The sequence below is a fragment of the Protopterus annectens genome, chromosome 5.part0 (assembly GCF_019279795.1).
Source record: "Protopterus annectens isolate FY-2018-M chromosome 5.part0, PAN1.0, whole genome shotgun sequence".
Classification (NCBI taxonomy): domain Eukaryota; kingdom Metazoa; phylum Chordata; order Ceratodontiformes; family Protopteridae; genus Protopterus; species Protopterus annectens.
Genome location: NC_056735.1, coordinates 521971633 through 521987199, shown reverse-complemented (window position 1 = coordinate 521987199; position 15567 = coordinate 521971633).

Genomic DNA, 15567 nt, shown 5'->3' with positions numbered 1-15567 from the left:
CTGTCATTGTCCATGTTGGTGTGAATGACCTGAGCCCTACCCCTCTGGACTACATGAAAAGAGACATGGAGGAGCTCTCTGATCACATAACCCAGGCCGATATGACCCTGACCCTGAGTAGCATCCTGCCCTCACCACGAATTATACCACTGTATACAGAAAAAATTATCAATTTCAACAACTGGCAAAGCTTCTGGTGTCATTTGAAGGAAATCCAGTGTCTGTCAGCCTGGGATAACATGCTCGACAAGCCACGCTGCTTCGCTAGAGACAGCTTGCACCTGTCACCCTTAGGCTTTCGAAAACTGGCCAAAGCTCTTGCCACCCCCATAGTGCCTTTTTTAGTTAAGGCTCAAAAAGCAAACCCACTTCCATAAATAGCACAAGTAACAAAAAACTGAGGGTAATGCTACTCAATGCCAAAAGTCTAAACCTCAAAATGCATGCACTCGAGGCACTCCTCAGTATGGAGAAAATCAATATATGTGCAGTAACAGAAACTTGGTTTAAGGCTCCAGAGAACACCCCAGCACTACCAGGCTACAACTCATACCATACATTTCGGCCACAAAACCCAGACCAAAATACTAAAGGCTCGGGAGTATCCATATTCATCAAGGATACCCACACCTCCAGGTTAGTGGCACAGCACGATGCTTCAGAGATCATCCATGTGCAACTAACAATGGGCAAAACTGCTATTCAAAATACAGCTAGCTACAGATCACCCACCATGTCCCAGGACCCCCACTCCACATTCCTGGAAACAGTGGGAAACATAAAGATCCTACCAAACACCCTGATATTACCCAAACATTAACTGGGAGAACTACTCAAGTACAAACTCCCTTGCCCAACATTTCCTAGAATTTATAAACTCAAATGCCATGGATCAACTGGTCAACACCCCTGCCAGAGGTGGCAACATATTGGACCTGGTCATCACCAACATGGGCGACCGGTGTTCCACACTGGAGGTCAACCCCTCACTGGTTAGATCTGACCATAAACTAATCACTCTGGATATTCACATTCCGCCACCATCCCTGGTCAAAGAAGTCACCATGAAAAACTTTTCAAAATCAAACTTCACATTACTTAAGACCGAGGTGGGAAGTTTCACAGCCCCCATGCTAAAGGATAACACTGTCCAAGTTGCAAAATCCATTACTAATGCCCACTATGGGCACCTACAAGAATGCATGGATTGTGCTATCCCAAACAAAACCAAGACTCACTCCTCTAAGAAAAGGAAACCAGTCTGGTGGACCCCTGCCATAAACAAGCTATACAATAGAAGGAGGAAACTAGTACACAAAAGAGCAAAATCCCAAGAAGGGAAGACATCCCTGATCAGTATCAGCAAGAAACAATGTTCCCTCATAAATCATCCAAGGCTAGCTTCGAAAGAAAAATTGCCATGGATTCCAAAGATAACCACAAGGCATTCTTTAGCTTTGTCAAGAATCTAAGTGGCAATTCTCAGATCTGCTCGAAGTTAGTGAAGAATGGCACAAAATACACTGAACCGACTGATATAGCCAAATCCTGGCAGACAGGTTCAGTGCAAACCTCACCCCACTCTCACCCCCAAAAGGGCCTATAACTATACCAGAAGAATGTAGTACCCTGAAATCACAGACACACAGGTTAAAACAGCCCTTTCCAAAGCCAAAAACACAGCATCAGTGGGACTGGACAGTGTCTCAGGCTGTGTCCTACACGAGCTCAAAGATGAACTAACCTCTCACCTAAACACACTGTTTATACTCAGCCTCTTCACACGCAACGTGTCCACAGAGTGGTGCACAGCAACGGTAATTCCACTCCACAAAGGTGGAGCCACAACGGACCCTGGGAACTATCACCCTATAAGCCTGACTAGCATGGTCTGCAAAGCTATGGAGCGCATCATCATGGATCTCATTAACAGAGACATTGGAAACCTCCAAACACTGGACCCTACCCAGTTAGGCTTTGGTAAGGGCAGATCATGCCTCCTAAACCTTGTAGACCTCTTTGAGACAGTTACCAAGGCTATAGATGAGGGAAAGGTGGTCCACATAGCTTACCTAGACCTTGCAATGGTCTTCAACACCATTCCTCTCTCAGGTATTATAGACAGGCTCACCAGCCTGAACATAAACCCCCTATGCCGTGAGATGGATGCCAACATGGCTCACTGACAGAACCCACATGGTAAGAGTTGCGGGAGCTAGATCTGACTCTAAACCAGTTACAAGTGGCATTCCCCAGGGCTCAGTCCTAGGACCCCTCCTGTTTGGCATATACTTCTCAGAGGTACAGGCAAGCACAGGAGAACTATGGCTGACCAAGTTTGCAGATGACTGCAAACCAGGGGGCTATAATTGACTCTCCGGCTGACACAGACATCCTCCAAAAGGGACTCACTGAGACAGATACCTGGAGTCAAAACCATGACCTCAAGCTAAATGCCAAAAAGTGCATAGTTATCTCCTTTGGAAAAAACAAAGTACCCACAAACTACCGCATAGGTGGTAGCCCCCTAAATATGGAAGACGTAATAAGGGATCTGGGGACCCAAGTGGATAGTAACCTCTCCTTTGATAATCACATTGCCAAAGTGGTTAGAAGATCCTTCTATGTGGCCCACCTAATCACAAAAGGGGTTGCATCCAGATCAAAAGAGGTCATTGGGGCCCCTCTATACATCACTCATCAGACCCATCATAGAGTACAATGCCCCATTTGGGATGTACCTTACAAGACACCTGCAACAACTGGAAAGACCACAGAAGTATCTCACCAAGAGGATCACTGGCCTCAAGCAGATGCCCTATGCAGCTCGTCTGAAGAAACTCCAGCTGTACTCGGTTGCATACCACCGGTGCCTACTCAGAGGTAATCTCTGCCTGACATACAAGGCCATGTACAACCCAGAATTGATGGACATGCTCCACCTGCAGAAAGCCATATCCCCTCAAGCCACATGCTCCAGGGATCTAAACCTCACCACAACAATAAATAGGACATGCTGGAGGGATAGATTCCTGTCCCAGAGACTTCCTATGCTCTTGAACAAGATTCCAATCTACATTAGGCAGAGCTCCTTGCTAACCCTATTCAAGAGAAACCTTGATGAGTGGATGGATCACTTCAATGGCTCTGCTGGACAGAGGCACAGGCAGATGGCCTAGTACCTACCTAGGAACCTATGAACCTATGTTAATGGGGATATGGACTTACCATTATGCTGTGCCCATGCATGGTTTAGGGACCCTGTATAATAGAGAGAGATGATATGTATGTTACATATTGAGTACATATGATAAATGGGACTAATGAAAATACAAACACCAACCTAATATGTCTTCTTGTGACTCCACTGCTGGAAGTGATGGTTGAAATGCAACTGTCATGAGGAAACAGACATCAAAGCATCATCATTAAGCACATACCATCCATCATGTAGCATCCCAACAGAGGTATGACACACAGGAGAGAATATAGACACATAGCGGTTGGCCAATGCTGTTGTGTAGATTGCTGGTGTCCTAGGCAGGTGAAGAAGAATACAATAGTCATGAAGGGCACAGACAGGATTATTAATAGTGACGTGTCTTACTATGTATATCCTCCCTTTTTGCAGATCCTGTACTATGACAAGGCACACAAATGCCAACATGTGGGTATCCTACACATTCATGAATGCAGGCAACAGCAGAGGACAACTGCAGCACACATTAACAGGATATGGAAACACTTACATAACAAACAGTGTACATGTTGTCCAGATGTACCTATGTATGGACCACAGCAACAAGAACATCATACATCATGGTTATATTACAAAGTGCTGAAGCTTATAAATAATGTGGCCAACCATACCGGTTCTGTCTGTAGGTGCATCTGCAAAGACCACCTCTTATGATGATGTATCTGTAATTTACAATGACATAAATAGATCAATATGCGACAGATGGCAGATGCACAGAAAGCTATCATTCACAGTAACAGTGTATGGAGACACTTACATTACATGTGTTGTGCAGATGTTAATGGACCTATGCAATTAAAAAATCAAAACATTGCACACTTTGCTGGGAGTGTCATATATATACTCATAACATTCAAATATAACAATACCTAATATTTATGTAATACCAGAAACACTGTCACATTATCCTGGGGAGCCAATGTTGTCCCACCTCCAGTGGCATCTTCACCCTCTCATAGTGGTGTATTTTATTATCTGCATGAATATTCATGTCAGAGCAACATTGGCAATGGGATTCCATTGATCAACTGTGACCACCCACAGCATTGATCATGTTTCTCTGGTCTGTCCATATTTCATTCCTTTACACTGTATTCCTATATTGACATGGTGATGTTACACGCATATGTCAATTGACTTGCTCATGTATATTACTGTTATGTACAGAAGAACATGATGAATATGAAAATAATGTCTGAATATGTCATACATGTAACAGCATCATAACATGTAACAATCCATTAAAATAGTTGCATAGGTCATATGTGAGATTTGAACCCATAGCAGTGGATATCACAATAAGTAAAATACAACCCCACAACCACTGTGACACAAACCCATCACTATAATAATGAAAATGTCTAATACTTGTCATATACAACTGCAGTCAGTGACACACATCATAACATATATTACTGTCATTATATGGTATGTGACACATAATGAAAGTCATACAGAATCATTGAAGAAAATAGTGAGTCATAATAAAATGAACTGTTATGCACTCATGGCTACATATCAACACAATACACAATGAACAGTCACTGCCATCCTCATGCTGTTTCTATCAGATTAATTATATTAACTACTACTATATTAGTAAACACTAGAGAGTATCTATAAACTAGTCATCGAACATACACCTTATGAAAATATTCAGAACTTGTTGGTTTCTGTAAATATACCACAGACAGTATAGGTTAACCAGAAATAAATATGGGTATATTTTTATTCTAGCCACATCGATAGTACATATATTACTAAGCATCAGAGAATATCTGTTAAGTAGTCAGTGAAAATACAACTTGGGAACTTGGGAACTCATCAGTTTCTGTCAGTAGACCACAGACATTGGGGGTAATAAAAAATTACTATGGATATATTTTCATTCCGTCTTTAACTACTGTTCACCAGGGCTGCTTCCTTTTATCCCTACAACTGCATATGTGGAAAAATCTGCTTGTTGCTGATGTACATTTACACATCTGTGTGCATATTGTTCAATTCTACACCGGTACATTATGTCACAGACATGTTGTATTGCCGATGATTTAACCAGAAAAAGGACTGTCAACATGTATAATTTTATTAATACAGATTAGTGATAACATAGATATGTAACAAAAGCAGTCTATTCAATCACAGCAATATCAACAGGTAACAGCTAACCTTTAAAGCTAGCTGTAAATTCAGCTATACCTTAAAATAAGTCCAGCTATGTGCACACAACTTGAAGTACCATTTGGGTAATGTGTAATTAATGGCATTCATTAACATTCATATTTTGGAATCCCATTTGCACACATCTGCATAAGTTTTTGAAATTCAGAGCATTAACCAATAACTTGGCATAATGGCAAGGTGCTCCACACAACTACCCAATAGTTATCAGTACACGGAACATTGTAATAACATTCTATATGCACCAGTTTTAAAATGTGAGTTTGATACATTTACTGCTCATCCCATTGCTACCTGTAAATTGAGTGAGACCTCAGTTAACATTTTTCTCAAGGCATTTCTGGAATTAGTTTTACCTTCTAGACTGAGGATGTTGACCGAAATGAGGCTTCAGCACTTCTGGGCAACAAACTGTACTGAGGAGGATACCACCCTGATGCTCACTCTCTATGTTGGACATAAGCAGAGGGCATGAGTATGCCCAGGAAATTTGCCATGATCATATGGAACCAGATTTAGAGGGAGCACCACAGATGGACTGAGATATACTGGACTGGTATGCAAGTTTGTCACCATTATGATGAACTGAGTCGAAGGGACACTGTGGCTCTTCACCAGTAGGTCACAGAGGTCTGACACCAGCCAGTGGATGCCTAAAATAAGTGTCATAATCTACACCTTAACACCTACTTCATAATAAATGTATTTGTTAGATAAATCTGTTTATGACAGTTTCAATTGTATTTAATGGGTGTCTCTACTGATAATTGCAATGCAAATGTAGTTAATTTTACTATGTGGATGCCTTCTGCAGGTATCCATAAATATAATGTGTCAGTGTATACAGTCTGAAAAAATTTGATTATGTCTGTACATTCATACCTACATCACACATATAGCTGAGAATTTTCTTCTTCCAGCTTTTCCCGGTTAGGGGTCACCACACCGGATCACAGTCCGCTCATGATTGGCAGTGGAGTTTTATGGTGTCAAGGTGCCAGCCTGGCACCCAACCTTCCACAGAAGGCAAACGCATGCACACACACGCCTAGGGCCAATTTAGTGTGCCCAATCCACCTAAAGCATGTCTTTGGGATGTGGGAGGAAACCGGAGTACCCGGAGGAAACCCACATGACCACAGGTAAGACATGCAGACTCCACACAGAAGGCACCTCAGCCGAGGATCGAACCGGAGAACCTCTTGCAGGCTGCAACACTAACCGCTGCACCACTGTGGTCACCCTACACATATAGCTGAGAATGATACACCATAAATGTTGATTTTAGAATCACTACTGAACCCTTCTCTTAATTAGTTCAAATGGTTATCAATGAGTCAGACTGACTGCTCATCTCCTATGTATTGTTTTAAACCCCATTATAGGTTATTTTCTAAATAGTGGCATTTATGTAAATAATATTAAATATAACATACGGAAGGCCTACGTCTGTTAGGCAGCTTACACAGTATAGCTTTTTCACACATGTAGCATCTGGTAAGTACATGGTACATTAAAGCCTACAGCAGCTAGATGTCAGATGACTATTAATATATCTGTTATCTGCAGAAACAAGTTATGCATGTCAATACAACTGAATGTGAAAATGCTTGTGACATTTTGAATATCACAGTATTATGTCATAATCAGTTCTTGTTTAAGACTGATTGCCCTTCTAACTAATTTACTTGTTGATAATACTGGTCATGAACATGAATTCCTATTATGTGTAGTTATGTCTGTCAAGAGCATCCACATGTTGCATTGCAAAATATGAGACTCTGAATTGTTGACGTTTGTTGTTGCTGTGAGCAATGTGCTGACTTGCATTCAAAACTGCATGATTTTCTGTTTCAAATGCATAACACGATTGAAGTTGGACTGTTCTTTTACCTATCCTGTAATTTAGAAGCAAGAATCCATGTATGTAATTCTTCTCTACATAGTCATACAGTGAGTTGTTTAACTTACATAAATCCATGAAATTACAGACAGGATGGATTAGCTCTGTAGGTAGGTGTCTGTGTTGAAGTGCAAGCACAGATGAGAATTATAGGTTTAAATCTCAGCTTCTCTCATTTGTATGTAATACTCCTCATGTGTGTGCACAGTTGAGTGACACAACAATAACTGAATGTGCACAACATGAGATTGTATTAATGTAAAGGCTGGAGAATATGTGACACTCACTATTTTTCACTTCTGTTCTGTACATAGTGAACATCATATAGTCACATAACACAATCTTTCTGTGGAAGTAATACATCTTTTTTTCCTTTTTGCAGGTGATGAAGACCGAGCCCATAATTGAGTTCTCTACTTTCTGCTTATGCATAGGTCGAAATAGCAGTGTTGGGAGAGAGGCATGTGTTATAACTGTCATATTTCCCAACAAACCCTCATAACATAGTTAAAAATTAGTTTTGCCTGCAGTGTCAATCATGCTATTATTAATGCAAGACTACCCATAATGCATCTGCTAAACAAGTACAGTAGTCATTGATTTCATGTGAATAACATTATAGATTTTTATATAAATTCTGTCCTTTGTGTTATAAGCATGATATGTTCGATAAATGCACATTTTAAGTCATAACCAAAATGACAGCCATCTCTGTGTAATTGTTATAGTGATAGTGCTATTAGTTGAAATGTTTCATGTATAAGTTGATTGTGCTATTATTGTTGGTTGAACAGCAGGTTGTGCTCACTGATTGTTGTGTTCTGCATAGCCTGCCTATGCCATTATTGAGTAGATGTTTGCTGTAGCAGTGTTCTGACTGCAGGTGGCAGGCAGTTTCTGGTGTGCAATTTAGTTTAACATGTCTTGCACTTCGTAATAACAGATCTATGTCACAGTGATACATTATTAGCTGATGAATGGTAATAAGTTCATAGTTTCATAGGTAGGTACTAGGCTATCGGCCCAAGGGCCTAAGTAAACCTAGCCAACAAGATTCCCTGGCTTACGCCACCCAAGAAAGATATTTTCCAGTGCCCCTGTCAAGCAAAGCCAAAGAAGTGATCCCTGGAGTGTATTTCTTATTTCCCATCCACTTATCAAGATTTTTCTTGAAGAGTGCTAATGAGTAATGTTGCTTGTCATAGATGGGTAGCTTGTTTCAGAGTATGGGAAGCCTCTGGAACAGGAATCTGTCCCTCCAGTATGTCCTGTTTATTGTGATGACAAGGTTTAGGTGCCTAGAGCATGTAGCTTGGAGGGATTGGGATTTCTTTAGGTGCAGCATGTGTAACAGCTCTGGGTTTGGTATAGCTTTATATGTTAGGCAGAGATCACCTTGGAGTAGGTGATATGCTATAGAGTAAAGCTGGAGTTTTTTGAGACAGTCAGTGTAGGGCATCTGTTTGAGGCCAGTAACCCTCTTTGTGAGGTACTTCTGTGGCCTTTCCAGCTGCTGCAGATGTCTTGTGAGGTACATTCCAAAAGGAGCATTGTACTCTATAATAAGTCTAATGAGTGTTGATTAGAGGGGAACAATGACCGCTTTTTTCATAGATGAGAACCCTTTTGTGATGAGGTGTGCCACGTAGAAAGGTTTTCTGACTACTGTGGCAATGTGATTATCAAAGGAAAGACTACTGTCCACCTGGATCCCCAGATCTCTTATCACACATTCGGCATTAAGTAGACTGCTGCCTATGTGGTCATTCATGGGTACAGAGTTTTTACCAAGGGGGATAACAATGCACTTTTTGGTATTGAGCTTGAGGCCATGGCTCTGACACCAGGCATCTGTTTCAGTGAGGCCCTTCTGTAGTATGTCCATATAATTTGGGGGCTCAGCTATGGCTCCTAGATTGCAGCCATCTGCAAACTTTGTTAGCCAAAGGCCTTCTGTGTTAGCCTGCACTTCAGAGAAGTAGATACCAAACAGGAGAGGTTCCAGGACTGAACCCTGTGGTACTCCACTTATCACTGGTTTGAAGTCAGATTTGGAGTCTGCAACTTTTACAGTGTCGGTTCTGTCAGTGAGCCAATTGGCAACCATCTTGTGACATTGGGATTTATACCTAGTTTAGTGAGTTTATCTATAATTCCAGAAAGGTGGATTGTGTTGAACACCTTGGTGATGTCAAGATCGGCTGTGTGAACTGCCTTACCCTCATCTACAGCTTTGATGACTGCCTCAAAGAAGTCGATCAGGTTCAAGAGGCATGATCTGCCTTTCACAAACCCGAACTGGGTGGGATCCAGAGTTTGGAGGTTACCAATGTCTTTGTTTATGAGTTCTATGATGATATGTTCCATGGCCTTACAGACCAGGCTTGTCAGGGTGATAGTTCCCAAGATCAGTGGTGGCTCCCCCTTTGTGGAGTGGGATAACTGTTGCTGTGCACCATTCTGTCGGCACAAAGCCTGATGTGAGACTATGACTGAACATGATGCTTAGGTGGGGAGCCAGTTCATTCTGAAGTTCATGTAAAACACACCCTGGGATGTTGTCCGGTCCCATGGATGCTGTGTTTTTGGCATTAGAGATTGCAGCTTTTACCTGTGTAGTTGTGATTACAGGAACGCTGCATTCTTCCTGTATAGACATGGGCCCTTTAGGGGGTGAGAAGTGGGTAAAGTTAGCACTGAACCTATCTGCCAGGACATTGGCAGTATCAGTTGGTTCTGTCATTTTCATAACGTTGTGCTGTAACTCAGACCAGATCTGGGTGTTGCAATTGAGATTCTTGACATAGCTATAGAATGCTTTGTGGTTGTCCCTATAATCAGTGGTGATTTTGTTTTCATAGCTAGCTTTGGAGGATCTTATAAGGGATCTCAGCTTCTTACTGAGGCTGACCAGGAAACTCTTCCACTCATGGGATTTTACTCTCCTTTGCAACAGTTTCTTCCTTCTGTTATAGAGTTTGTTTATGGCAGGGGACCACCAGATTGGCTTCCAATTTTTGGAGGATAGTGTCTTGGTTTTCTTTGGGATAACACGATCCATGCACTCATGTAAGTGCTTATAGAGTGCATCTGTTTAGGATTCAGCAGTTGTAACTGTAGTGTATAATAATGGTGACCCCACCACCCCACCAAAACAAAAACATGTAATAACTCAAATCCCAACTCCTTCTGCATGGGTGTCATGAAGTTCAACACTTCTATCTTAAGAAGCATGAAGTTAGCTTTGGAGAAATTTTTTACCATGATTTCCTTAATGGGGGGTGGGGAGGGATGTGGATATCTAGGGTGATTAGCTTATGGCTCTTACCAACGAGGAGTTGACTTCAAGTGTGGAACACTGGTCACTCATGCTAGTAATGACTAGGTGTAGGATCTTGTTGCCCCTGGTGGGGGTGTGGATAAGTTGATCCAGGGCATTGAATTTTATGAATTCCAGAAAACGTTGAGTGAAGGAGTTAGTACATGAGTAGTTTTCCCAGTTAATGGTGAGGTAGTTGAAATCACCATTATTAGGGTGTTTGGTTGAACCATAATAATTTCCAGTATATCAAGAAAAGAAGATTGGGAATCCTGGGGCATGGTGGGGGATCTGTAGTAAGCTGGAATTTGGATTTCAGTTTTGCCCAGAGTTAGTTGCACTTGGATAACCTCGGATGCATTATGTGTGGATATCCTTAATGAATATGGACACACTTCCGCCTTTTGTGTTCCGGTCCAGGTTAGGTGGCCAAAAAGTGTGGTATGAGTTATAGCCTGGTAATACAGGGTGCTCTCTGCAGCCTTGAACCAGGTCACAATCACTGCACAGATATCAGTGTTCTCCATTTTAAGGAGTGCCTCGAGGGAGTGCATTTTGAGATTTAGACTTCTAGCATTGAGTAGCATTACCTTCAGTTTTTGCTTGCCTGTTCTTGTTACAGTGGTGAATTTGTCATTTAAACCTTGCCTAAAAAAGGCCCTATAGGGGCAGCAGGAGCCTTAGCCAGTATCCGGAATGCCAGGGGTGAAAGGTGCAGGCCATCTCTGACAAAGCATCGCAGTCTGTCGACCATGTCATCCCAGGCAGACAAATACTGGATTCCCCTTAGAATGACACCAGAAGCTTAGACAATTGTTGAAGTCAATCATTTTGTCCTTGTACTGCGGTATCATTCTGGGTGATGGCATGATGCTATTCATGGCTAGGGGCATACTTGCCTGAGCTACAAGATCGGAGAGCTCTTCCATGTCTCTTTTCATGTAGTCCAGGGAGGTACATCTCAGGTCATTCACACCAACATGGACAATGACAGAGTCATATTTGTACTTGATGTGGAGTGACCTGAGTGCATGGGTTATGTGGCTGATCCTGGTACCTGACAGGCAGCTGACAGTAACCTTCTCCTTGTTTAGCCTGGCGAGTGGGACATCATCAGTGTGCCTGACTATAGAGTCACCTATGACTAGCGTGTTGGGTACGTTGTTCTGCCTTATGGGCTGTGTTTGAGTGGTACACTGAGACTGTGGGCTATGTGTCATTTGGGTTGTGTTGGAGTGGAGGTTGCTTGCGTTTCTGCTTTGGAGGTCTCTGTTGCTTGAGCAGATTATTATTGAGAGCCTCCGCAAATGTTTTTGTGTTTCTATGTGTGGATTTTGGTGGTGTAGGTTTAGTGGGAATATGTGATGAGTGCGGTGTGGTGCAAGTGTTTACCTTCTCTTGGCTGTCAAGTTCAGTCTTTTGAAGAGAGATTTACCTCCAGTTTGGCTAGATAAGTGCATCTCTCACAGGTTGTGGTGTTGGGTGGTAGTAGAAGAGGGTTGTCTGCATACATGAGGCAATTGCTACATTGCCCCAAGATGCCCAGATTCATCAGATAGATAGGAGAGAACACTGGGAGCTGACCCTTGGACATGCCTGAATAAAAAACTACTTTTCTCTAGACAAGTGAGGAAAGTGAGTATAAGAACTGTTTTTCTCTAAGCAAGTGAGGAAAGTAAGTACAAAAACTGTTTCCCTCTAGATAAAGAGGACGGTTGAGTGCTGAATACATTTGTAGCTTATTTAGTTCTAACAACAAGTTCTGAACAAGTGCTGAGCATGAATAAGGAAATTAAAGTGGTAAAACTGAAAATCTGTACCGGGATCTTTTGGTAGATAGGCTACCTAGTGCTTACCACTCCCACTGATAAGCTAGAAGGCTACCCTCCAACACAGAAAGGCTTGGGATGGCTCAGAAGCTTACAAGCAGTCCTGGATACAGCAAATCTGTATCTGGACTGGACTAGACTAGTTACAAGGAAGGTGGAAAATAAGAGCAAACACAGGCTTTTAAAACCATAAGGTTGAAAGAGATAGAAAAACTGCCCAAACGACCAAGAAACTACAATTTCTGGGCCAGAAACCACTCTTGTGGTAGATAGGCTACCTAGTTCTTACCACTCCCACTGATAAGCTAGAAGGCTTCCCTCCAACACAGAAAGGCTTGGGGGGCTCAGAAGCTTACAGAGAGTCCTGGATATAGCAAATCTGTATCTGGACTAGACTAGTTATAGGAAAGATGGGAAACAAGTGCAAACCCGGGCTTTTAAACCAGAAAGTTGAAAGAGATGGAGAAACTGTAAACAGCCAATAAACTATAATTTCCTGGGCCAGAAACCACTCTTGTGGTAGATAGGCTACCTAGTGCTTACCACTCCCACTGATAAGCTAGAAGTCTTCTCTCCAACACAGAAAGGCTTGGGGGTCTCAGAAGCTTACAAACAGTCCCAGATACAGCAAATCTGTATCTGGACTAGACTAGCTTCAGGAAAGGTGGGAAACAAGTGCAAATGCAGGCTTTTAAACCAGAAAGTTGAAAGAGATGGAAAACTGCCCAAACGGCCAATAAACTACAATTTCTGGGTGAGAAACCACTCTTGTGGTCAATAGGCTACCTAGTGTTATCACTCTCACTGATAAGCAAGAAGGTTTCCATCCAACAGAGAAAGGCTTTGGGGACTTAGAAGCTTACAAACAGTCCTGGTTACAGTAAAACTGTATCTGAACTAGACTAGTTACAGGAAAGGCAGAAAACAAACTTAAAAATGTTTTTTTTTTTTGTAAATTGGAAAGGCTGAACGTAGAAACAGAAGATAATTCAAAATTAAGGACCTAAGTGGCTTGCCCTTCACAAAAGTTCTCTCTGTATTAGGTAGCATGAGCTAGTGACCCTAGACGGGAAAAGAGCTGGGATAGAGCTGAACAGATGGGACTGGTAGGAGTGTCTGAAGTCAAAATATGATCTCACTGTACTCAGTTAAGTGAGCAAATGACATAGACCGAGGATGAGTGTTGAAACACAAATTTACACCAGGGGCGGGCAATTCCAAAGCCACCGAGATTAATACCAAAACAGGAACAGGGAGGGCAGGTGGGAAACTAAGTGCAGAGACAGAGAGACCACAGTATTCTATGAAACAATTAAACAGAAAAATAAATAACTACAGAGAGATACAGACACAATATTCAATGAAACAATTAAATAGACAGAAAAATGAAATGCAGTACAATCTTTAACACTGCATGTTTGTACTTAACTCAGCTAGTAATGCAGTTCATTGTAGGTATGTAACAGAAGCCAAAAACTCTGATATTGAGCAGTAACAAATTCAAAGATATGGGACTCACTTATAAATACAGAGAAACCCTCTAGGCTAAGAGTTTAACACTGAATATTAATTAAGTGAAACACAATAGCCCCCACTAACTGCAGAGACAGAGAGAGACCACAGTATTCTATGAAACAATTAAATAGAAAAATAAATAACTAGAGAGAGACACAGACACAATATTGAATGAAACAATTAAATAGACAGAAAAATGTCATGCAGTATAATCTTTAGCAGTGCAAGTCTGTACTTAACTCAGCTAGTAATGCAGCTGATTGTAGGTATGTAGCAGAAGCCAAAAAGCCCAGGTATTAAGCAGTAATAAATTCAAAGATATGTGACTCACTTATAAATACAGACAAACTCTCTAGGCTAAGAGTTTAACACTGAATATCAATGAAGTGAAACACAATAGCCCCCACTAACTGCAGAGACAGAAAGAGACCACAGTATTCTATGAAACACTTAAATAGAAAAATAAACATTTGCAGAGAGATAAAGACACAATATTCAAAGAAACAATTCAATAGACAGAAAAAGGAAATGCAGTACAATCTTTAACACTGCAAGTTTGTACTTAACTCAGCTAGTAATGCAGTTGATTGTAGGTATGTAGCAGAAGCCAACCAACTCAGGCATTGAGCAGTAATAAATTCAACGATATGTGACTCACTAATAAATATAGAGAAATCTCATAGGCTAAGAATTTAACACTGAATATCAATGAAGTGAAACACAATAGCCCCCACTAACTTCAGAGACAAAGAGAGACTGCAGTATTCTATGAATCAATTAATAGAAACATAAATAACTACTGAGAGACACAGACACAATATTCATTGAAACAATTAAATAGAAAAATGAAATGCAGTACAGTCTTTAACCCTGCAAGTTTGTACTTATCTCAGCTAGTAATGCAGTTGATTGTAGGTATGTAGCAGAAGCCAAACAACTCAGGTGTTAAGCAGTAATAAATTCAAAGATATGTGACTCACTTATAAATACAGAGAAACCCTCTAGGCTAAGAGTTTAACACTGAATATCAATGAAGTGAAACATAATAGCCTCCACTAACTGCAGAGACAGAGAGAGACCACAGTATTTGATGAAACAATTAAATAGAAAAATAAAAAAACACAGAGTGACGCAGACACAATATTCAATGAAACAATTAAATAGACAGAAAAATGAAATGCAGTACAATCTTTATCATTGCAAGTTTGTACTTAACTCAGCTAGTAATGCAGTTTCTTGTAGGTATGTAGCAGAAGTCAAACAACTCAGGTATTGAGCAGAAATAAATTCAAAGATATGTGACTCACTTATAAATACAGAGAAAATATCGTCTAAGAGTTTAACACTGAATATCAATGCAGTGAAACACAATAGCCTCCACTAACTGCAAAGACAGAGGGAGACCACTGTAGTCTATGAAACAATTAAATAGAAAAATAAATAACTACAGAGAGATAAAGACACAATATTCAATGAAATAATTAGGCAGAAAAATGAAAAATCTGTACAATCTTTAACACTGCAAGTTTGTACTTAACTCAGCTAGTAATGCAATTGATTG